We start from the raw sequence: 26,276 nt of genomic DNA on the forward strand, positions 1-26,276 counted from the left end.
CAGTGACCAAAACAAATTAAATCAGAAACATCTTCTATTTGAAATTCTTCAGTGTAGCCTTTTGTCTGTTCCAGCTCTGCACACAGTTCATTTTCTCAGTCAATTTCAGGTGCATCCTGGGATGCTTTTTAAACAGTATTGAATGATTTCATTTGCTGGACACTTGTTGGCTACTTTTCTTAAAATAAATTAATAAATAAAACAAATAAATAAAAGGTTTGTATAGATGTCTATAATTAGGCACAGTTTATTTTTGATTACAGAAATAATCCCAAGCATTTGACCATAAGCCTTTAGATCAAAAGGTTTTAAGATTATGAGAAACAAACTTAGTGTCCTTTTGGACTGGTTGTTTAGGCTACATTTATTGTATATGTTTTTAATATTCATTTTATTTACTAACTTAAAAAAAATACATACATATATATATATATATATGTTTGATTTGTATTGTATCTTGCTATGATTTGCTATTGCTGTAGATAAATCTAGAATAACTGAGTTTCAAGTTTTTAAGCTTAGGGAAACCATTTAAAGTGATTTTAATGAGGACAATTTAAAATTTTTATCAATCAATTTGGGCAAATTAGCTTCAGAAAAATTAGCTGAAATTTGAGTAGTTTGCATCCCTGGTTTAAATATCAGACCAAATCTGATATTTCCTGACAGAGAAAGAGAGATGTATTTGAGTATGATGGGCTGAAAGATTAAATCTTATGATTCAACCATACCAAACATGGCACAAACCAGAAGCGATCACAAATGATGGAGACAGGTGAGAGTGAATGACATGGGGTTTAGCCTAGGGCTGCGCGGTATACCGGTACTAACGAAATATCACAAGAACAAAAAATGTAAAACGGTTTGATATTATCTTGTTGTTAATTTCGGTACCATATTAAAGTATGCTGCAATTAGAAAAATGTAATGTAATTTGAGTTTGGAGATGAAATCAAAGACCATTTGAAAATAATAATAAAAAAGCCTCTATATGGCCAAGTGTGATCATTAAACTACAGAAAGATGTAATTTAATGAAATAATATACAGCCACATACACTGCGCGTCACAGTATGAATAAGATGTGCCTCTCTGCCCTGTCATCTTCTTCACACAAACACACACAGGCAAGCACATGAACATACACACAACGCAACACAAACTACTAATACTTTTTTTTTTTTTTTTTTTTTTTTAAAGCAGTGTGTCCAATAGAATCCATCTGCAGAGCCGCAGATCAGTGTGTTGATTGTATAAATGGCTGTGAACTCTCAAATGAACGCTTTCTCCATTGCAGCGCAGAGATTTCAGCTCCGAAGTTGCGGGAAGTTAGATATAAAGAACCCTTTAAAAACAGGAAGAACTTCAAAGGTCTTTCAAAATAAAAGTCCTGCTGAAACGAGAGCTTTATTCAACTGATTGCGTGAAATGGAAGACATTACGACAGAAAAATATTACTACTGTATAAAAGTGTAATATTCAAAGCAGTCGCGATAATACTCAGTACAATAATATAATATTAAATGGTTATATTATTAGTATTATTATCTGTAAGCAATATCACATAAGCAAGTGTACTGAATGTCAGCATGTTGTGATTCAGCCATGGCAGCCTTTTTGCCTCAGGTAATCAGATTGTTTTCATTTAATGTTTTCATTAATAATGTTGTGCTTTTTTTTTTTTTTTACCAAAAATTATATATATATATATATATTGTTGAAAAGTATTATATTTTCATTTGATTAAAGCTGTACAGTATGTATTTGATTAAACACAATTTGATCATAACATTTAATGAAAACATTTAACATGGAATCCAGAAAAAGCATAATTTGTATCTATAAGACTTTATGCAGTTCTTTTTGTCAATAATGTATAATACAAATAATTGGTAATTTCTTCAAAAATCTGAGGTTTTTTTAATTTGTTGCATAAGTATCGATACCGAGGTACCAGGGCTGGTATCGGAGCAACCCTAGTTTAGCCTGTGCGATTTCACGGCTCCCAAAAGCTATCTTGTTAAATACAAAGAAAAGAAAATGTTATGATGTTTCTTTTGACAGCACAAATCAAGCACAAACAAACGACACCGGTTCAGAGTGAGTTGGAGTGACGTCACTGCTTCCGAAAAGTTTCTTGATATAGGTATAGAAGGGAAATAGTTACAGTGTTTCTTTTAATCAAGTACAAACGAACGACACTGGTTTGGAGCGATTTGGACCTCATGGGGTGGAAAGTGATGTCACACAGCCAAAAAAAATAATGTCTAATATCTCAAACACCAAACAAGCACAAACGTTCATTTATGAATGGTTTAGATTTGGTAAAGATTTAATTATATGGGGTGCCAACTTCACAGAGGTGCTTTAGTACAGGATCTGGTGGTATTCTTCATAGGTTCAGTACCTCAAGCAGTGAAATAGGGTGAGGCAAATGGCGGTTGCTGCATGTGTTTCAGTTCGGGGCGCGGGTTGGGAGGCTGGTTCTGTTGACAGCTCCCATCCTGGACACATAAGTAGGGCCGCGTTCAGCATTTCACAGCAACAATGAACGAGCCACCAACAACTTCTGATATACTTCGCATCCGTTTCTTATGCGCAAGATTCACAGATCCAATAATATAATGTAAACTGCTCGTACCATCGTCCAATGACAGGCCGTCTTACATCCTCCTCGAGTGACATGTGGGAGAGGGGGTGTACCTTTTAACTGAGTCGAAAGTTCATTGGTTGCTCCCACGAGTCAACAGACCAATGGCATTTTTTTAACTCGATTCTCAATTGGAGAAAGAAAAGGAAAAAGAAAAGGAAAAGCAAAATGAAAAATAAAATCCACTGGCAAATGGATGAGGAAAAGCAATTGCCAAATACCTTTTTAAAATGCAATTTTAAAGGTGCTTTTCAAGTGCATTAAAAAGTGAATTTAAAAGACTCATTAATGTACTCATTTATTACTAAATTTAATGACATTTTAAACATGAAATAAATATTATTTATTAATGCAAAATTTTATTGTTAAATATGACATTTTTAAACATTAATTAAATAAACACATTTAAATGTGTCTTTTTATTTGTCCATTTATAAATGGACTTATTTATTCTTATTTTAACTGGCACTCCTGGGCTTCAGCAGGTATGGATTGACAAATGGTAAAAGAAAAGGAAAAGTCAAACAATAAAGAAACGCAACTGGCAAATGGATGAAGAAAAGCAATTGCCAAATGCTTTTTAAAATGCAATTTAAAAGGTGCATTTAAAAATGACTTATGACTGTTTTATTGCTAAATATAAGTACATTTTAAAACATGAATTAAATAAACACATTTAAATGTATCTATTTATTTGTCCATTTATAAATTGGTTTATTTATTCACATTTTTATTTTCAAATTAATAGATTAATAATTTATTCCTTCATTCTTTTGTAAACGGCACTCCTGGGCTTCCATAATAGTGCACTCACTGCTATTCACTATATAGGAAATAGTGAATAAGTAAACGGTTTCAGACACCTATTTTCCCTTACCGGAAATGTCTTCATGTCTTCTGAAGTCTCTAAAGTCATTAGAAGAGGAAGTCCAAGCCTTATTTTCTCTTTAAAAGAGATATTGTTTGTAATGTCTTTCATTCATAATTACCATGAAAGTGAAACAATTTTTTAAATATTTGAGTTGTTAAAATAAGGTTTAAAATACACTCCTATATATTTGTATTTCTTTATTTATGCCATTTATCTGTTATAAAAACACTGTACGTTTGAATATCTTCAAGGAAAATGAACGATAGTATCATTTATACAGTGATGGTGCTGATTAATAACAACTACGCTTCTATGCACAGGCTCATTACTGTGTCGCAGGTGATGAAGTCATAAGTGTCCCAATGTTCAGTGGATCAGTTCCCTTACCAGTGCCCGAATTCATGTTCACGATTTACTGATTCACAACATAGGGAGCTTATTGAGACACAGGGAGAGACAGCATCTTGGCTAAAGAGATCCAATGCATTTCTAAAAATTCAACTTAACTTTCTTATCTCAAATATGCTGTAGTAGTATCTTCAGGTGTGTGTGTGTGTGTGTGTGTGTGTGTCCGCTATCTACAAACTTCTTAGCTGTGTGTGGCATGTATGTGTACAGTATGCTTGTTTACCTGTGTTTGTGTCGGTGTGAAAGACAGAAAAAGAATACTAATGAACTGAAAACATTTCTGAAAACATATTTGCAAAGAGCTTTGATAGTAAAACCATTGTGTATTTGAATGCTTGTTGTTTCTTTTCAGTGTGCATATACAGGTTTGTTGTATGTTGCATCATGCATGTGTATGTGTGCATGTACATTATGTCTGTTTGTGTGTGTACATGTGCAGCATATGTGTTTAGAGTGAGTGGATTATTTCTACCTCCCTTCTTGTTCTCGGATGAATTGAGTATCCTTTATCACTTGTACATCTGTAACGTAATAGCGTTACAGCGCTATATTGTGTTTGTGCTTTATTGTGTACAGTACATAAAGAACATAAAAAGCTGTTTGCTTAGCGATGTCTTTTTCAAGATGCTGTTCTGCAAATGTTTCCACCTTGTGAGCGATATATCCCTCTGTCAGACGGGAATGAGTGCTGTTTTCCATATACACTGGAAGCCAATCACCTGTCCTCCAGCAGCAGCTGCAGAGGGACACACGAGGGAGGCGCGTGAGGATGGGGCAGAGCGTGGAGGATTTGTTGGAAAGACAAGTAGAGTTGCATGTCATCAGCATAACAATGGTAAGAGAAACCATGTGCCTGAATGATGGTTCCCAGTGATGTTGTGTATATAGAGAAGAGAAGTGGCCCAAGCACTGAACCCTGAGGTACCCCAGTAAGTAGCTGATGTGGCTTGGACACCTCACTTCTCCAGGCTACCTTGAAGGACCTACCTGAGAGATAGGAATTAAACCAGCCAAGCACAGTTCCTGTGATGCCCAGTGAAGAGAGGATAGAGAGTAAGATCTGATGGTTGACTGTGTCAGAGGCTGCAGAAGGGTCCAGTAGAATCAGGACGGATGATCTGGATTCAGCTTTCACCTGTCTCAGGGGCTCAGTGACAGACAGCAGGGCAGTCTCGGTGGAGTGTCCACTTTTGAAGCCTGACTGATTGTCATCCAGCAGCTTGTTCTGTGAGAGATAGGCATTGATTTGATTGAAAACTGCCCTTTCAAGTGTTTTTGCCATGAATGGGATGAGAGAGACTGGTCTTAAGTGTTCTATTTGTGTGGGGTTAAGTGCAGGTTTCTTCAGCATCGGGGTTACTCGAGCCTGCTTAAATGTAGTGGGAAAAGTGCCTGTGAGTAGAGATGTGTTAATTTTGTGAGTGAGTGCAGGTAAGATGGACAGCGAGATGGCCTGGAGAAGGTGAGAATGAATGGGGTCAAGGGAACAGGTGATGGGGTGGTTGGAGAGGAGGAGTTTAGAGATCTCAGTGTCAGTCAGAGGAGAGAACATAGAGACAGAGGAGTTGCATACAGGAGACGGGTGTTTGACAGGATGAGGTGCTGAGAATGTATTGCTGATGGTTGTAACCTTATTAGTAAAAAATGTGGTGAAGACATCTGCTGTCAGTGATGTGTCAGGTGGTGGAGGAGGAGGGCAGAGAAGTGTGTTGAATGCTCTAAACAAGCTGCGAGTGTCTGTGGTGCTGTTGATCTTGTTCTGGTAGTAGGAAGTTTTTGCAGATTTAACATTATCTGAAAAAGTTGCAAGCAGAGACTGATACTTACCTAGATCTACTGGATCTTTAGATTTCCACCATCTCCTCTCAGCTGCCCTGAGGTCAGTCTGATGTTCACGAAGGACGTCAGAGAGCCAGGGGCTGGGTGGTGTAGTACGTGCTGGCCTTGAGGAGAGAGGACAGATGTTGTCTAGACAGGTTGTTAAAGTAGAGCTTAGTGTGTCTGTGTCAGTGTTTACATCAAGGGTGGAAAATACATTTTGTGTGGGAAGAGATGTAGAGACAGCAGTGGAAAGGTGAGAGGGTGAAAGAGAACGGAGGTTATGGCGAAAGGAAACCAAAGGTGGAGTCTGTTTTAATGTAGATAGGAGAGTCATGTTGAATTGAACAAAGTAGTGATCAGAGACATGTAAAGGAGTAACAAGAATATTTGAGTTGGTACAGTTACGTGTAAAAATGAGGTCCAGCTGGTTGCCCGATCTGTGAGTTGCTGTGGTGCTTAGTCTTGCCAAGTCAAATGAGGCCAGAAGAGCATTCAGTTCAGTGCCCTGGGGCTTGTGTTGGTGTATGTTGAAATCACCAAGAACCACAAGTGGCTTACCATCCTCCGGGAAGGAACAACATGTATTTTTGTGGGTTGCATTGTAGTAATAGCATGGAATTCAAAAGTAGTATTGTTACATAGAGAAGAGTGTGGTGAAAAAGTCCAGTTGTTATGAATGAGCAAACCTGTTCCCCCACCCCTACTGGTGTGTCGAGGGGTGTGAGAGAAAGAGAAGTTGTTGGAGAGAGCAACAGGTGTTGCTGTATCCTCTGGACATATCCATATTTCTGTCAGTGCCAGGATGCTGAGGGTGGACTGTGTGGCAAAGGCTGGAATGAAGTCATCTTTGTTCACAGCTGACTGGCAGTTCCTGAGTCCCACTGAGAAAGAGAGCAGAGCAGGTGCTGAAGTGTAAAGTGGCCGTAGGTTGTGTGGGTTACATTTTGTCTTGCATCTATATCGTGTAAACAGTCTGTAACAGATAACAGGGATGTGCTTGAAGGCGTATGTTATTCTTGAAGTAAACATGTTAGTATGTACAAGGAAAATAAGAAAAGAGATAAAATTAAAAGATACTTAAGTGCTATGGTGAGTGGTTCCTTGTCGGTGTCCTTGCTCGGTGGACTCGCACAGGCAGACTCGCTGGTCTTTACACAAGTAGGTCTTCACGAGGAGGGCTTTACACGAGGGCTACCACTTCCACTGCCACTTCCGCGTCAACATTCACGTCAAATATATACATGATGCTAACGAGCCGTACAGTGAAAAAAGCAGGACACGCCTTAATGCTACTTAGCACAAAGCTAGTCACGTGGGCAACCGAAACTACGGGTCGTGCGAGGTGAACAGCATGGGAACAAATAAATTATGCTACACTTTAGCAATAAATAATACTCTAAAACAAGTGAAGTACTGTTTATAGACACTAAAAACAATGATGGTTTTACACACACTGGACAAACAACTCTAAATCTAGCAGTGAATACCCTGGGACAAGTCAAAACAATATAGCATACACACCAACACACGTTTAAGCGACGTGAGTTCAAGCCAGTAAACAAACAGCACAAATCTAGCAATGAAGACCACTCTACAACAAAGTACAACAATGAAATAAACACACTTACATGCAACTGCAGACTCCTGTAGATAAATCGCTTCTCCTGTTTTCAGTTTGAATAAACAACTACACACCGCTGCGTCCATAGTAACGCTGCTCACTCATCTGTCCTCGCCTCTATATGTGTCCTCAGTGCCATAGTGGTTTGTTAGAGTGCATGCTCATTAGCTGACACAGCAACACACATAAGATTACTAACATAGAATGCATTTTAAAATGTATTACATTCCTATTTAATTAATATTATTATTTTAGCAATAAATGTGTAATCCAAGTAATTTATTTTTATTCATGTCTATAACTGTAATCAGATTACAGTAAAACGTTACTTTGTAACGCGTTACACCCAACACTGCCCACAAGTACAGACAGGTTTGGTTTGCTTCCCAGTGATACACCTGGAGCTGGAAGTGGAAGTTTTCCATCTAGGAGTTTAGATTAGGGAATGTCTTCAGATCTAAAGAAAACACTATCATCACTTTTATGTCCAAGGACGTATTATTATTATTGCTATTATTATTTTGTTTTGTCCTCACTCTCTCTCTATACGTTCCTCAAGCAGGAATTAATTATTGCCACCTGACCCCAATGATTGCTTGACTGCGGTGACTGGATGATGAGAGGAAGAGTTGGGGATAAAAGCTATGTCCTTTTCCCAAAACAGTGTGTGTGTGTCAGCTGCTTGGGAGGGACTTCTTTCTTTTCCAGCCCCAGATTTTGTGATGTTTGATTCAGTGCTGTGTGCCTGACTGCGTAAGATCCTACTAGTTGTAAGCTTGCCTGTATTTTTTTTCTATTCTTATTTTGTTTTAATTGTGGGTGAATTAGTTAATTATGTGGGTGGATTAGTAGGGAGGTGGGTGCCTATCAATTTGGATGTAGTTTTCACCTGTTTAAGGCAGTGAGGGAGTTGGTGTACAGTTATTGTAATTTTGTTTTTCTTTTTTTGCAGATTAGCTATCTTTTACTACCTGTTTGGGCAGAATGTTTATTATTTTGGCCTTGCCCTCTCCCAAAGAATGGAATCCTCCATAGTTCCAAATAAAAGCCCATCTTGTTATTTTTCTAAAGTTGTTTGGCATGCTTTTTGGATAGCACTGGAGCTGGAAATAAAAAAAAAAAAAAAAAAAAACACTTTGCTGTGTCAGACCATTACTTTATTCTGTTACTCGCCACCCCTAGGCTTTGAACTGACAGTGTAACATCACTTTCTCGTCTGAATGCAACATTTATGTAGTTGAAATGGGATTCATGTAGTTGTAGTCACTTTCTGAATTTGGAGGTGTTGCGATGCACATGGGGGGTTTTTTTTTTTTTTTTTGATGGCACAAGCACAACCCAAGTTTGTAAATAGCTGCAGTTGCTTGGTACTTTATATCAGGGGCGGTTCAAGGGTCAGTGTAGATCCATATGGGGCCATACTTTGAAATTTTGAAATAATACATTATTTAAATCTTACATCTGTAAGAGGTCATTCATACAGTAGACCTTTAAATTTCTAAAATTTCAGATATGCTCGATCAAATTGCGTTCTTTTAATACTATAACTTAAAACCTATAAAAAAAAAAAAAAACTTTGTCCTTTTTGGTGTTCTGTAGCTTGCCGCACATTGTGTACAACTGATACATTTACATAATTGATTCATCGGGTATTTTTAGTTCAGTTAGAACAACTTTCAAAAAATGGATCAAAGATTTTTATTAATGGTAGGCTTGGTCTTGGTGGACTAGATCTGCTGTTGCTGCTACTTGACATGAGTCAAGAAGCTGCTGCTGTTGGCACAGAAACATGATGCTGTTGAGACAGAGGAGACCTGCTGCTGCTACTGTACCAACGTCAAGATAAAGCCCCCGTAAAGAAGCACTACACAGGTAGTGCTGGGTAGAGGTCTGCACGGGCCTAAAAATGAAACCCAAACTCGACCCATACCCGAGGCCGTGTAGCCCAACCCTACCTGGCCTGAAGGATACTGTCAGATTTTAAGCCCGACCCTGAAATCACTTACTATCTAATTTCTTCTAGCAAGCACTGTTGCAATAGGCTGTATTTTATGTAAGTATATCTAGCAGGTCTGAAGATGGAGTGTGGATTTAGTCATCTTTGACCCAATATTTATTTATTTTTGGCAGCAGTATTCATGACATCATGGGGATCCGATGAGGAAGCCGGGTGGCAGTGTGGCCAGCTGAAGAAAGCTGCGTGTGGCTTTTTTTTTTTTTTTTTTTTTTTTTCCCAAGTGCTACAATCTATGGGTTTTTTCATTGCCGTCTTGTGCAACTACTGGATCATAATTTGAAGATGTGTCAAGGTTTCGCATTATAGCTGGAAGAATAGATGGTACCGATTCAGCATTGGGTGTTGTTGTCTTGCATTGGCTTTGGTATGGGCACGCATTGTCTGCAGCAACGTCTGAGCTTGAGTTCAGTTGCCGGAGATATTTTCCTGGCAAACAAATCCTCCAGGATTCTGGAAATTGCCAATCCGCGATGGAAACGCACATTTGGGCCAGGCATGTGAATGCTGTGCAAGCAGGCCCGGCACCAGGATGATACAACTGGGAGGGTGCATTTTAATTCCAAGGTGGTGGCAAGGATACCTCTGCATAAATCTGTGACGCGCAAAGACAAGAAACGAACGAAGCCACTTCTCGGTCCTTCAATTACAATGCTTATAAATAAGCCACACACAAGAATAGGCATAATTATAATTTTGCGCACATGACAGAAAGCCTCCTGTTATTAAACAGTAAAATACTGGCTCGGCAACCAGGTTTTTCATGAAACTGCATAATACTGACACGATGGCCAGTGCCATAAACATTTATCTTACCATTAGAAGAGTTGTAGCCACCTAGATGCTTCTCAGGAGGTTCAACACAGCATCTAATTCCACTCTCCTTCCTTCTGGCACTTAGTTGTCAGGTCCTTCTAAAATGCTAATTGGACAAGCTGAGCTTTTCGCTGGTGCAACATACTGCATCTCTGCTCACTGAAAACTTTATTCAATGTGTGGAAAAGTAATTTTCACACATTGCAGTCAATGCCCCAAATGTTAATCCGAGTTTCATTGCCAACAACACTGTTGGCATTGCAAACAAAACCCTGCAGTATTTTTCCAGAGTGTGTGGGGTCCATTTCTTGTCACTGTCTTTGTTTGAAAGTTAATTTAGTAAAAACATATGCGAGCTACAGTGAACGCTGATTCCATTGGTTCATATTTGGTTAATCGCAACGGTGGTTTGATTTTGAGTATTTCTTTCACTAAATTGCGATTTAGATTTCCCCCAAAAAATTGTCGTTTGCACTCACTTTTGTCTCCATCGCGTTGACCCACTGTGCTTTCAACCACACAATCTTGCATGGTTTTGCTCGTGAGTCTCTGTCATATATATTTGTAGTTGGTGTAGCAAGAGTGCTTGATACCTGGTGGCATTCACTCCACAGCTTTTCAAACTCAGCATCACATTGTGGGTGTTCAATGCACTCAGACATGCTGCGGACTAGTTGGACAATGGTGTACAGATCAGCAGATTCAGATTGCATTAACTTGTTAGGAGGATCAAGCAGGCCCAGGATTTTATGGTTCATATAAGCTATGAACCTGAAGCTCGACACTGTTACTGCTTTCAGTAAGCCTGTAGCCTCTGGTCTCACATCTGTGCAATATGAACGAGTAGATTCGATTTCACTGAGCATCTCAGCAATGCTGTCACCAGATTTCACAATGACTGACACTGTAGCAAGTTCAGCAGTCCATCTCTGATCAAGCCGTCTCTTCAGTTTTTCAGAAAAAATGTGTAAAGGGAACTACACCCATTGAGAAGTCCTCTATCGCACCCTCAGGCGACATTGCATTTGCCACCACCAAATGCTGCTGGTGATTAAAGCAATGCGCAAATGGCAATATTTTTTGCATTTCTCTGTTTTCTGGACATGACATTAGCCCCATCGTAGCACTGACTTAAAATCTTGTCAGGGCTAAATCCAACATTAGTCAGCTCTGAGATAACATGATCTGAGTCAAAGCATCACATTGTTTGCTTGTGGCAATTTTCAGCAATCTCTCTCGCATAAGGTGGCTGTCATCAACATATCTCACTAGAACAAATGTTTTTGCATCCAGTTTGGTCTTTCGTTCCATCAACTTTCATGGTGTACCACGAATCGCCTATCTCCTTCACAATTTCCTGTGTGACAATCTCACTCCTATAATTTGGTTCTGTATGTTGTGGGACATATGTGGCATTACGTGGAATTATGCTGAATGCTTTTGCAAAATATTTCTTTTTTCAGCGTGTACTCCAGCATGGCTAAAAAAAGACCACCATTTTTCTCTCCCATGAAGTCTACAGCATCTAAACTCCCTTGCAAAGGAAGCTTGTTCACAGCAATAAACAATACTATGTCCGCTATCCCTGACACATACATGTTATTTCTTCCAAGTTGCTCTGTATCCACTAGTGTGGAAATTTCTTTTCCCACTGTGCTTAGTTTTTTTTGGTCTTCCACAAAATCATGGCTTTCAAATGCTCCTTACAAGATTTGTGTTTACCAAATCCTTTAGTGTTGTCATTTGCATGTTTCCAGTTTGAATAGCCAGTATGAGTGAAAGCTCGGTCAGAATTTGCATTTGATCCGATGCTGAATTTCCTACATGGGTAGCAAAATGCTGCCTCTGCTTAACAGGAGTATTCTAGCCACTCTGTTCTTAAACCAGGCACTACAGAAGGGCCGCTTTCTCCCATTGAAATCATGAGGTGCATATTTATCAAGACAAACCTGATTTGGCTCCTCATCACCAAGGTCGTCAGGTGCTGTTGGCTGAGGTAAAGCAGTTGTGAGTGCCGCAGCCATTTTGCCGCTGGTGCTAGGTTCGGGCTCTTCACCTTCAACTGTCAGTGTGGCTGTGGCCAGAGTAGGGAGACGCTGCAGGGCAGGCTTGGTAGGGTCACCATGCTGCTTAATTTTCTCTGCAGCAGAACCGGAAAGCCATTTATGTATATACATAAAAATGTCGACAATTAATTACCCTTGTTCGCTAATACAGAAAAAAGCTGCATTAACAGTGAGTGCGAACCAGAAAAAACCCCCCACTCATTTACGATTGCAGGTGGACCAATCACTGTTTCAATTACCACAATTCAGAAGTACACCCACCATGGACCATTTGCTGTGCAAATCACTTCTAGTCTCAAAGCAACCAAGTTTTTTAATTGATAATTGATTGAAAAGAAACATCCTCTCACTTTCAACTGCTTTTATTTTCAGAAAACTTTACATGTGTAAATATTTGTATGAACATAAAAAGATTCAACAAAGACATAAACTGAACAAGTTTCACAGACATGTGACTAACAGAAATGGAATAATGCCTGAATAAAGGGGGGGTCAAAATCAAAAGTAACAGTCAGTATCTGGTGTGGCCACCAGCTGCATTAAGTACTTCAGTGCATCTCCTTCTCATGGACTGCACCAGATTTGCCAGTTCTTGCTGTGAGATGTTACCCCACTCTTCCACCAAGGCACTTGCAAGTTCCCAGACATTTCTAAGGGGAATGGCCCTAGCCCGCACCCTCAGATACAACAGGTCCCAGACGTGCTCAATGGGATTGAGATCCGGGCTCTTCGCTGGCCATGGCAGAACACTGACATTACTGTCTTGCAGGAAATCACGCACAGAACGAGCAGTATGGCTGGTGGCATTGTCATGCTGGAGGGTCATGTCAGGATGAGCCTGCAGGAAGGGTACCATATGAGGGAGGTGGAGGTCTTCCCTGTAATGCATAGCATTGAGATTGCAGGCAATGACAACAAGCTCAGTCCGATGATGCTGTGACACGCCGCCCCAGACCATGACGGACCTCCACCTCCAAATCGGTCCCGCTCCAGAGTACAGGCCTCGGTGTAACGCTCATTCCTTCGATAAATGCGAGTCCGACCATCACTCCTGGTGAGACAAAACTGCGACTCATCAGTGAAGAGCACTTTTTGCCAGTCCTGTCTGGTCCAGTGAAGGTGGGTTTGTGCCCATAGGCGACATTGTTGCCAGTGATGTCTGGTAAGTACCTGCCTTACAACAGGCCTACAAGCCCTCAGTCCAGCCTCTCTCAGCCTATTGCGGACAGTCTGAGCACTGATGGAGGGATTGTGCGTTCCTGGTGTAACTCGGGCAGTTGTTGTTGCCATCCTGTACCTGTCCTGCAGGTGTGATATTCGGATGTACCGATCCTGTGCAGGTGTTATTACACGTGGTCTGCCACTGCGTTCCACAGGTGCATGTTCATTAATTGTTTATTGTTCATTGAACAAGCATGGAAAACAGTTTAAACCCTTTACAATAAAGATCTGTAAAGTTATTTGGCTTTTTACAAAATTATCATTAATCTTAAATTAGTGTCCTGAAAATGGACATTTCTTTTTTGCTGAATTTATTTTAAATAATTAATGTTCAGTTGCCCACTTTTGCCCCTATAGAGCTGGACCTGTATGCAAGGCTGCTCTGCTGGACTTGAATCCTTGAAAGTCAGCATGTGAATACTGAACAAGACTGCACAGGCTGAGAATGCTACACGTAACTGCGCTGCTGTAGCCATTTCCCTGTGTAATGCATGGGGTGAGAAGCAGCTTTAAATATATTGACACGAGGGAAAAATCTTCTGATTGGGTGTGTAAGAAAGAGGTGTGCTTGTTCGACCTATCAGCCCATACCATGTAGAGTTTCCTAACTGAACTTAATTGTCACTTTAGAAGACAGCAGGCTGTAAATTGGCAAATCAAGAACCAATTTTAGCCTATGTTTGCAAGGTTTTTGGGCATCGTGTCTTAAGAGTTTTGCAAAAATTGCATGTCCTGGCTCATGACTTTAAGTTTGCTAATTCCTCAAACATATTTGTATACTGTATATTATTCATTGTTTCCAGGGTTATATCTAAATATGTGGTACTTACTGCATCTGGATGAACCAACTCGGCACAGTTTCCAACATCTCACCTGACAGGTATTGTCACTGTTCACACACCGCTGCAATCATGATTCACAAGCACTCTTCTTGCATGCGTGCACATACATGAGTGCTGGTGGAAAGCAGTTGCCAAGAAGACTGATTTGTGTCTGTATTTGTTATTATACTGTAGAAAGACCAGTAGAATTAACTTATTTATTTCTTGAAATAGATTTAGTACCAAATCTGATATCAAAGCATTGGCACTTTTGGCATTACTACAAGATGATTAAAGCTATGGTGGATTTACTGAAAGCATTCAGCCAACCCCTAGCACCACTCATGAATATTTATCAGCATATCATTCTTGATTGGCAGCATTATGTGAAATGCACTGCAGAAAAAAAGAAAATTATAGATTTGCTTTGTTCTTACAATGCTTAAACACTCTACAAAAGCCTCTTGTTAGATTTGAGTAAGATTTAATGGAAAGATTTGTTTCTTTCATTCGCTGATTCAGTGACTCACTCATTTCACATAAGATGCTGAGGTTCTCAGGAGTTGCACAACTTTAATGCAAATCTATTTATTTACTAATTTTATAAACTTTGACTTAATCTGTCTTGAAGCTGTAATTGATCTTGTTAAACCTATTAACATATTTTCTTCCTCAAGCAAATGTTAGATTGTTAGAAAAGACATTTTCAGTTGTCCAATAAATTAATAAATCAACTTAAAATATGCGTCTGTCTACAGGTTTGAAGTTGTTCTTTTGACACTTTGAGGACAATTTAATCATGATGCTCATTGATTTTGATTTCTTCATTCAATCTAGTTTTGTGTTTATTTCTGGATATTGAGTGAATTTTATAATAAAATGTCCACTCTCATTAGAGCTCGTGTTGATGTGTGTTGACTAATGTAAATACAGTATTTTATATACAGAGTCGCTCTGATGAACAACATTCATTTATAAATTCTGGACACACCTAAATTCAAGTTCCCCTAACACACTGCAGAGAGAAATTTACAGAGGTGAGAGAGAAATACAAACAATTTTTTTGTTATTTGTTACTGTTTTATTATTATTATTTGTCTTGTCATTATCTGTTTTGTGTATTAATGCTTTGGCAATATTGTATGTAAACACAATCATGCTAATAAAGTACCTTAAATTGAAAAATTTAATAGAGAGAGTGGGAGTGAGTGAGTGAGTGAGTGAGTGAGTGAGTGAGTGTAATATTCATATCAGCCACATGAGGGCGACACACTCCACTGAATACAGTCTGCTCTGAACACCATCAAACTACAATCAATACTGAACTGAGCACTGTGAGATTGTGAATGAATCTGTGCATCTACAATCTATCATTTATTTTCTCTGAATAACTTTATGACACTGAAATCACAAATTTCCTCCATTACTCAATTATTTCATTTAACAAACACATTTAACCTGTCAACAGAAGACAAAAGGTCAAAACAGGTTGAGTATAAAGAAAAAATATCTTCATAACTACATATATGTCAAATTAATGAATTAATTATATGTTCAAAGATGATCGAGAAATGAGTGACACAATAGTGACATGATGCTGCAGCTGCTTTCTGAAGGCAAGAGTCTGTCTGTCTGTATGTGCTTTTATCTGCCTGTCTGTGCTTTTATCTGTCTGTATGTCTATCTGTATGTGCTTTTATCTGTCTGTCTGTGCTTTTATCTGCCTGTCTGTGCTTTTATCTGCCTGTCTGTCTGTCTGTGGCACTGAAATGTTGTATGTGAGACAGACAGCAGTTCAGACAGTAAGTTCTTCAGGACAGAATTTTAACACTAAATTCATTAAAAACAAAACTTAGTAAAACTATCATTTCTGTTGCATGTTGTTGCATTTTTTGCTTGCAAAATGTAAACAAACAGAGACAGATAAATACATACATCAACAGTCTGTTTCAGTCACAGAATCAAGAGATCCAGAAATAATTTCATTGACATTAGAGCACATAATGAGGTAAATTATTACATTATTTTCACCTACTACTTAAAAACAAAAATAAAACTCTGAAATATCTAATTTCAGACTCTTTAAAAATGGAGCGGCATGTTTGGCAGTGAGACTGCATATATATGTGACTTTCCCCTTGAACAAAAATGTCGTTTTATAAAGAATAACCACATATTTTATGAGGGTAATGAACTGTAATGATAATTTTATGAATGATTTAATATTTTAAATGGTTGATATATCTTTAATGAAATTCTGAAGAGTTTCACATACATTGGCATATGGGCAATTTCCATTTTTGGTGGTAACATATGAAACGTCTCAACAGCCTTACCCACACATACATATAAGTTCAATGAAGTATGATCAAATGTTTTGGCAGCTCTTATTTAGTAGATGCTATTTATGCCCCAATTTAAATGCTAACATATGGGTGTGTGTGTGTATTTATTTAGAGACCTAAAGAAACCCTACACCTACCCCTAGTCTGTTTTAACTTTATTGTTTAAAAATGGTGTTTAATAGTGTAATTCCTGGTGAAGAACTACACTACCCATAATCCTGAAGAGAACTCCACCAATCAGAGAATTATGTCAAAAGAGCTCCGCCCACTCCCATGATGCACTGTGATGACGCAATCAAGTAGCTCTCCCTACACTCTCAAACTACTGATGTAATTGTATATATCACAATATGTTTTCAATTTATTGCAAAATATTGTTTCTATATTTATAATAAAAAACTTTGAATTAAAAGCAATGAAAAAATATAAAACTATTGATTCAATTACGTCATTACATGGCCTCATTAAAGACGTTAAGTACACAGTCTTGTATCTTTGTCCTTTTGTAAAACTTTTTTGCTTCAAGTTTGTAATGTTTTGATTCACTTTGAAGCTTTATTAATTTGTATTATTTAACAAAAAATTAAAAGGAAAAACACTTGCAGAACTAAGCTGGCTGAAAAAATGGGTGGGCACTGTTGTGCTCTATTGGGATGCAAATAAATGTGCTGCGTGGCAGGTACTATTTACCCCAGGGTACAAATAGTCATGCATTTTCTAAACACTATATATATATATATATATATATATATATATATATATAGATGAGTAGCAAACTACAGTATGTTGAGTTGCTGCTAGTCGGTATGCTACAGTCATTAAAATGTCTGCGCTTTAATGTAGTGTATTACCCTTTATAAATGGACTGTAATACCACAAGATGGCACCAAAGACTAGGTTTTAGCATTACACCTCATACAACAGAAGACTTCAACACATGACAATACAAGAAATAATAAGCAACAGAATCTTTTTTTACTCTTTTTTTTTTTTCTTCTGCTTTAAACTTACTTCAAACTTACTTCTCTGTCTGCTCGTATGAATGTAACACATCATAAGAAAGTGTTTCACCGCTGTTCAAATGCACTTTGAATCACATCATTTATATGTATAAATGTTTTCCATCTGAAAGGACTAAATATTAAATGAAACAAATGACAATAAAATGCAAAGTAATCTCTTCAGTAATCCAAATACTTTTTGAATGTAACTGTATTCTAATTACCAATGATTTAAATTGTAATTGTAGTGGAATACAGTTACTAATATTTTGTATTTTAAATACATAATCCCGTTACATGTATTCCGTTACTCCCCAAACCTGATCATGTAAGCAATTGACAATGCTCAGCAAAATGACACTCTCACTGTTTCAGAATATTTAATATCTTTGCTTCGATTCCTTTCTGTCCTCAACAAGTTGAACATTTAGACCGGATAGTTATTCTGAATATCAGCAAAAAATTTTGTACAGTTTGGTACAACAGCACAACTGCTCGTGTGATTTAGCTTAAATGTAACCTATTTTATTTCAAATACTAAATCAGTCATGTGATGAAGACGCACTGACCCCATGAGCTCTCATTAAAACTCTTACAGGGACTGAGATTCACCGGCGCTCTTTACAGAAACTCTGCGCGTGTGAACTGTGACTTTCACCCAGAAGAGCGCAACAGGAAACGCTTCTCTTCTGATAAACATACAGCCGCACATCCCAGCGCCCCCGCGTCTCAACATGTGTCGCTAAACGCACACTTGTCTGAGCACGGGTGTACAAGAGGAGTTGCGGCGTACGAGTCGTTTTGTCCCGAGAGCTTCATCTGAGAGTTTTGCACATTTCCTGCAGCATCGACTTTCAGTGAAAGACTCTCCAGACGCAATGCTCGGCTTCACAGGAACGCACACTCGCTTTCGGAACAGGATGAAACAGCAGTTTCATCGCATACATGTGGCAGCATGTATTGTTCTCTTTCAGGTGCTCTTCTGGGCTTTGTCATTTTGGGTTTGATTTTTCAGGTCGTTACACTCAAAGGAAGCAGGCGCGACTAATCTCTTCAAAGGCCCACGATCCCCTTCAGACAGAGCCGGATTCTGAATGCCGTCTGATGCAGGAGACACTTCCTCCACAAGATCTTCAGTATCTTCTCATTATCCGTTAGCTGCTTTTCATTACAAGCAGAATGTTTACAAGAACACAATGAACAGAGATTCACGTTATGAAGCATTCACGGTCATCCATCACAATTTACAGTATATTGTGCTTTTGTTTTTTGAAGTGAAATCAGATCGATCCTGGAAGATTTTTTTATTTAAATCTTTAAACAAAGTCTGACCACACATTGGCATCATTTATGGGTGGGACTTGTGCTTTGTCCAGTTTTGTCCCCCACACTTTTTGACCCCATTTACACATAAGATGTGTTTTTGGTGATCTGATCTCATGTGGTCAGCGCTAAAAACAGGTGTAAACAGGGCCTAAAACATTTTGTGATCGGTCAAAAATGCATATAACCACACTGAATTTGAGGTGTAAACACTAATCCATCCTGTATGGGTCCCTGCAGCAGTGAAGCTTCACCACTCACCTGTCAATCAACCACTGCACTAAAACAAGAATTTAAACTTTGCCGGTTCCGAGCGGTTTAAAAGGAAATAACCGTCCGATCAGAGAATTTTAAAAAGTGGATACAAACACAAAAACAAGAACTTCACAGATCTTCTTTAGTGTGTTTGATACCAACATGCAGGGACACTTACGAGAAGCACAAACATCTGCAGATTAGGTTAATAATCCACTAAAATAATGGACAATTCTTCTCAAAAATGTTTTGTGCTTGGATTGATTTTCAGCCGAATCAGGGAGAAATAACGCACCATTTTTTGCAATTTCTGTGTCTTTTCTGACTTTGTTGCTGTTTATTATCATGCAGTAACACACTGACATAATGACTGATGTCGTCATGAAACAGAGACCCTCCACTCCAAATCCGATCACATGTGGTCACAGGAGATGCATTTAAGTGACCAGGTGTAAACAGCAATGTTTCTCACCTGTCTACATGTGATCGGATCCCCGGAGACGCATCTTATTACCAGGTTTATCCTCATCTGCCACTGCTGGTCCTGGGATTGTGTTAGTTTGTTAGTGGATAAATACAGTAGGTAGTCAACCAAACTGATCCTTATTGCCGCATGCAGTACAGCTGCATTAACACACGTGAGACTCATTCAGAATATCACTGCCAGGTGGACACTTTTTGCACCATAGTCTAGTGGGAAAAAATGAGAGTTATTATGATTAACATTCATAATGTTATTATTTTAACTGTATTTTTTTCCATTTTGATGTATTGAAGATGAATTCAGTATTGGCATATGGAAAGAAGATGCGAGAATGTCAGCCTTTTTCAATAAATGGAAACCGTTGCTTCACAGATATTTGTAGATCGCAATATCTTCCTGAAAATCAAAACGAAAATACATTGTGAATATTCATTATTTTATATGTTATCCCTACTGAAAACAACAACAACAATGTATTTAATTAACGGCATAGTGGTAGATTAATACTATAGAGTGGTTCAACTGAAATCCAACTCATAAGCGTAATGAAATGTAAAGGATTTTATTTTGTTGTTATTGTATGAGATCAGCCTTTAACACTAATCTTCCTTCAGGGTCTTTTTTGACCCCTTTTGAACTTTGCTTCTTTAAAAAACATGGTCCCTTCATCTCAGTGGGATGAGGTTTGGTGATTTTCCTACTTTTACTATCTATACACACACACACACACACACAAAAAAAACTGGGCTGGATTCTGTTGGTGTAGTGGTGTGAAAACAAAGGTAACACTAACGGTGTTCTTGACCCCCTTATGGAAATGAATGGGTGTGACAATAAAACTGTGCATTTACTTATTTTTTATTTTATTTTTTTTTAGTCAAATAACATCAATAAATCAGCCACAGAGAAATGACGGGGTGATACTATAACACATCCACAATACGGAACTCACATGCTCACACACACACACACACACAGAGAGAGAGAGAAATGACGGGGTGATACTATAACACATCCACAATGCGGAACTCACATGCTCTCTCTCACACACACACACACATGTTTATTGCTGTTGGTTCTATTGACATTTTTTCAGTTATTGAACTGGGATGTTTGAAATAAATAATAGGTAACTAAAATCTAATGTGGCATTATTGCAAAAACTGACACTTCAAAACACCTAAAAAAAAAAAAAAAACCTTTGACAAAAATAATTATTTTTTAATGTCTTTGATAATATCTAAATGCATAACTAGTCTTAAAATCTGAAAACAAAAATCACTGTGCTACAATTTGCTACAGACAAATGAGTTGACCTCTGCAGCCATCTGCTGGTTATATGTTGTAATTTCATGTCTACATTTTTTTTAGACATAAGTTTTTCTCTCCAACAGATGGCTCCCAATGCATGACTTATGTCCCTGAATAAAATTGTGACATGTAGTTAAAGTGTAAAAGTGAATGTAAAATAAAATTGTCTTATTTTATATAAAAATGAATGGAGTTGTTTAGTAATTTAGAGATAAATAAGGTAAAAAAAAATTGCCCTCACAATGGTGTAGTTACAGTATCTACCAGCAGGGGCAAACTGGACCATACTAACCAGCCAAACCCCTCCAGCTTCATTACAACTGAGCCTGTTAAAGTATCATGTGACAGTGTGGTTGATCTTTGACCTCTGTTAGAGAAAAGTCCTGAAGTCTCAAACTGACAGTCTTCATCAGTGAGTTCTAGTCCAGTTTTTTAGTCAGACCTGGTTTGCTGCAGTGCTGTATGATCTCAGTAAAGCTGTACGGTGTGAGGTCACTTGAGGCAGAACATTTCACAATTTTATAATTTCGATGTACAGTATTTAAAACAGGATCTAAGTGGGCTAAATGTTCAACACTCAAACACAACAGACATTTTACATTTATTTATTACATTATTATTATTACCATATTACTGGATTTTTCTGTTTTTGTGATGAGATGAAAGACATGTTATATTATTTGTTATGAGTATGAACCACTTTACAACTGCAAAAACCAAAACGTCTGTTATTAATTATTAAAAATCAAGTGCATGTGGAAGAACCAATTTTATTAATATATCATAAATGTCTGCAAATTGTAACACACACATACACTACAGGATGAGACATGATAGTGTGCGTGAATAAGACTCAGTATGTGTCATGATGTAGGTCAGGCAAGTGATGCTGCCATTGTCTATCAACAATTGACCTGATTTGCCGATCGCGCTGCCACACACACACACACACACACACACACACACACACCTGGCAATGTCCATTAATCAAAATGATCAGTCAGAATGCCCAAAATCTGAGGAATGACTTTATACACAGAAATCTGATTATAATGCAAAGATCTTCCTCTCGAGAGGATATTTCATATATTATAAATGAATGATACAGGTTTTAATATTCCTTACTGTTATGACAGGCTCATCATCAAGGAATGTGGCATAACAGGGTGAAAGTACCACCAACATTTTCTTATAAAAAGTATAAAGTGTAGTTATTTTGTAGTTGTATATATATTCTTTCTATGCAATAACTGATTTTGTGATTATGTTCTGAGATTAAAAGTTTGAGGTCATCCATTATTCATCACCTATTTGTCACATGTTATAACTTCTGGAATTGAATTGATTTCTCGTTATAATTTGCCTATCAGGGTAGAATGTGTGTGAGTGGGACAAGCTGATTTCCCTTAAAATGTGACATCATATTGGGAAATTAAGGTCATGGTTGTGTTGAGTTGTTAAAGCTGCCATTAGTAAATACTAACAGGGAACAAGCCGAAAACATGCACTACTGTTGAGGAAATGATTAAAGAAAACAAATGATTTATTAAACATCTCAATCAAGAAATTGGATTTTGCAAAATGTTGAAATAATATTTCATTTATGACAATTTTGATTACATAATGTGACAAATAGCAACTGGGGTCTCCTCTGATAGAATAGTGACTAAAATTACAAATTTATACTATATATACATACATATATATATATATATATATATATATATATATATATATATATATATATATATATATATATATATATATATGCAGTATATACTATACTATATATACACTAGGGGTTCCAAAAGTTTGGAATAATGTACAGATTTTGCTGTTTCGGAAGGAAATTGGTACTTTAATTCACCAAAGTGTCATTCAGCTGATCACAAAGTATAGTCAGGACATTACTGATGTAAAAAACAGCACCATCACTATTTGAAAAAAGTCATTTTTGATCAAATCTAGACAGCAGCCATCACTCCAACACCTTTTGCTAATTTGGTACTAGAAAATAACTTGCCATTATATCAAACACAGCTGAAAGATATTTGGTTCGTTAAATGAAGCTTAACATTGTCTTTGTGTTTGTTTTTGAGTTGCCACAGTATGCAATAGACTGGCATGTCTTAAGGTCAATATTAGGTCAAAAATGGCAAAAAAGAAACAGCTTTCTCTAGAAACTCATCAGTCAATCATTGTTTGAGGAATGAAGGCTGTACAATGCTTGAAATTGCCAAAAAACTGAAGATTTCATTCAAAGGTGTACACTACAGTCTTCAAAGACAAAGGACAACTGACTCTAACAAGGACAGAAAGAGATGTGGAAGACCAGATGTACAACTAAACAAGAGGATAAATACATCAGAGTCTTTAGTTTGAGAAATAGACGCCTCACATGTCCTCAGCTGACATCTTCATTGAATTCTACCCGCTCAACACCAGTTTCATGTACAACAGTAAAGAGAAGACTCAGGGGTGCAGGCCTTATGGGAAGAATTGCAAAGAAAAAGCTACTTTTGAAACAGAAAAACAAAAAGAAAAGGTTCGAGTGGGCAAAGAAACACAGACATTGGACAACAGATAATTGGAAAAGAGTGTTCTGGATCTTAACCCCATTGAGCTTTTGTGGGATCAGCAAGACTGTAAGGTGCGTGAGAAGTGCCCGACAAGACAGACACATCTATGACAAGTGCTACAGGAAGTGTGGGGTGAAATGTCACCTGAGTATCTGGACAAACTGACAGCTAGAATAACAAGAATCTGCAAAGCTGTCATTGGTGCACGTGGAGGATTTTTTGATGAGAACTCTTTGAAGAAGTTTAATTGTAATAATAATATTTCACATTATGAATGTCCTGACTATACATTGTGATCAGTTGATTCACTTTGGTGAATAAAAGTACCAGTTTCTTTCTATAAGAGCAAAATCTGTACATTATTCCAAACTTTTGGCCGCCAGTGTATATATATATATATATATATATATATATATATACAATAAAATACAGTAATGTAAGTGTAAAACATTTTCCTCAGGGGCAGACATACTTGATTCTGCTATATTAGATTTAGTAAATATCTTTATTGGTCATAGGTCTAATATTTAAAATATAATTAATTTTAAATCAGAGACAGTAATTTTGCAGTACTTATATGTAAAGTATGCAGTAAAATGTGCGTCTCTTCATTCATATTTATAACAGGATGAGTGCTGAGTGTCTTTACACACATGCAGTTTCTGTTGTATCCTCTGGATGGTGCTGTCTGTCTGCACTTCAGCTGTCTGCACTGCTTCCTCATTAGAGCACCTCATGTCAACACTAATGCAGCCGCATGCAACACACACACACACCACACACACATAGAGAAAGTCACCCTATATGTCAAATCAATCATGCTGCAGGCCTACACTTTCACACCTCACATGACAATTACCTACACACACACACAAATACACAAAAATACACTGGACACATGGGGCCTACAGACATTCGAAAGTAAGTGAATGTATTTTATATTATTTATGCTTTATACTGTATGTGATCATATCATTATGTTATTATATTTGTTGAATTTATATAGTTAATCATATACAGTATATAGCACATCAAGTCAACAAGATAGATAAGGACTAACTTGCACTCAGGGTGTTCACTGTAGCCAAAATGGAAAGTATTTGTGTATGATTATGATGTTTATTCATGGTAAAGCGAGTACAGTCACAGGTAATGTCATTGTTATATGATGAGGTTTTATTCTGCTCGTGGCCTTTTCCATACCTGTCTGATGTGTCTGCCAGAGCAGGTGGATGCAGTGCGCTTTGTTTTCGCAGCCGACACCGTCATTAATCATTCCTGGAGCTGCACTTCAGCGTGTAATAATAAGGAGTGGCTGTCGCGTGGGGGCTGCAGCACAATTGCCTTTCTTTGCACGACTGCCAAATTGGAGGTGAGCGGCCGTAGCCAGACAGCGCTCCCTCGTCCCCCGACTGTCTCATCATTTAGCTATTTATCCATCTTGGCCTCATCCACGCCGGTCTCAGCACTTTCCCAGGAGGCCGTGGATTGTGCGTTCTTGAGGGGGGAGCAGATCAGTTTTGTTGCTCGGGGTTTTGGCTTTGATTGTGTCCCTATAAGTTTGGGATTAAAGAGAAATTTCCCACAGGGCAGTGTAGGATTTGCTGCCGTTTAACTGTTTAACCTGGCTTACACTCACGTGAGGGGTGGGGGTGCTGGTCAACAGGCCCTCCGAGACCCGGGTGGGTTGAACCAAAGCCAGCCACATCGATAAGAGCGGACTGTGCGGGCTATCAGATCAACATCCCCCAAAATGTGTCGAGTGTTTGTGTGTGATTCTGTACCAACCGCACAACTCCCTCGAGAGCACCTTCATACAGTCACATTTCAACATCACTGCTGCGTGGTTGTTTTCCACAATCACACCATTAAAAATGTAATGCTGTGGATCGCTGAAAATCACTGACAACAAAACATCTCCAAAACTAATAGTTACACTGCAGATTAGTTTTTTTCGTTTGCAATCTTTCTCTAGAGGTGAAAGAGAGTTTCACAACAGCACAATTAGCAGACTTTATTAACACATTTGAGGTGTTGTAGTTTCGTAAAGCAGCTCAGCTCTCAGGAGATGGAGCTTTTTGGAGCCTTTTTTGGCATCTCGCTCAAATGAGTGAAGCTTTCACGAACAGCAGGTGGATCTCGGTACTGTCAAACACTGTCCAAACACATTACACAGATCTGAGGGAGTTCAGCAGCCTGCGGTCATGAGTTGGGCTCACCGCTCGCGCCTCCTGCTCAGTAAACACGGGCCTCAGGTGTGTCGCTGGAGAGCGGCCAGAGCTTTGATGGCAGGCGCACGCTCCACCCGCTCTCTCCAGAGATGCCGTCGTGGCGGTACCAATGCACCAGACCTTCACCACAGGTGTGCCAGCTGATGTTTATGATTCCCAGAAGGTCTATCAAATCCATAAATGTATTTTGGGAAGTTCATGTGCTGCAGTGTGACATGCTATACTCTGTCTAAAACTATTTCTAATTCTTTAATAATTATTATGCATGCATTTATTTTACAGTTCACTGCCATATTTATCATTAAATGATATAATGTTAATATTCCAGCCTATATATGGGAACAACACAAATCTGCACTTTTAAATCTGCTGTTGACCACCATAGTAAAAAAGGCCACAAGATGACTTTAATTTAATCAAGACTGGCCCTTTAAGGAGC

Source organism: Myxocyprinus asiaticus, chromosome 20 (assembly GCF_019703515.2).
Source record: "Myxocyprinus asiaticus isolate MX2 ecotype Aquarium Trade chromosome 20, UBuf_Myxa_2, whole genome shotgun sequence".
In the NCBI taxonomy this organism is placed as follows: domain Eukaryota; kingdom Metazoa; phylum Chordata; class Actinopteri; order Cypriniformes; family Catostomidae; genus Myxocyprinus; species Myxocyprinus asiaticus.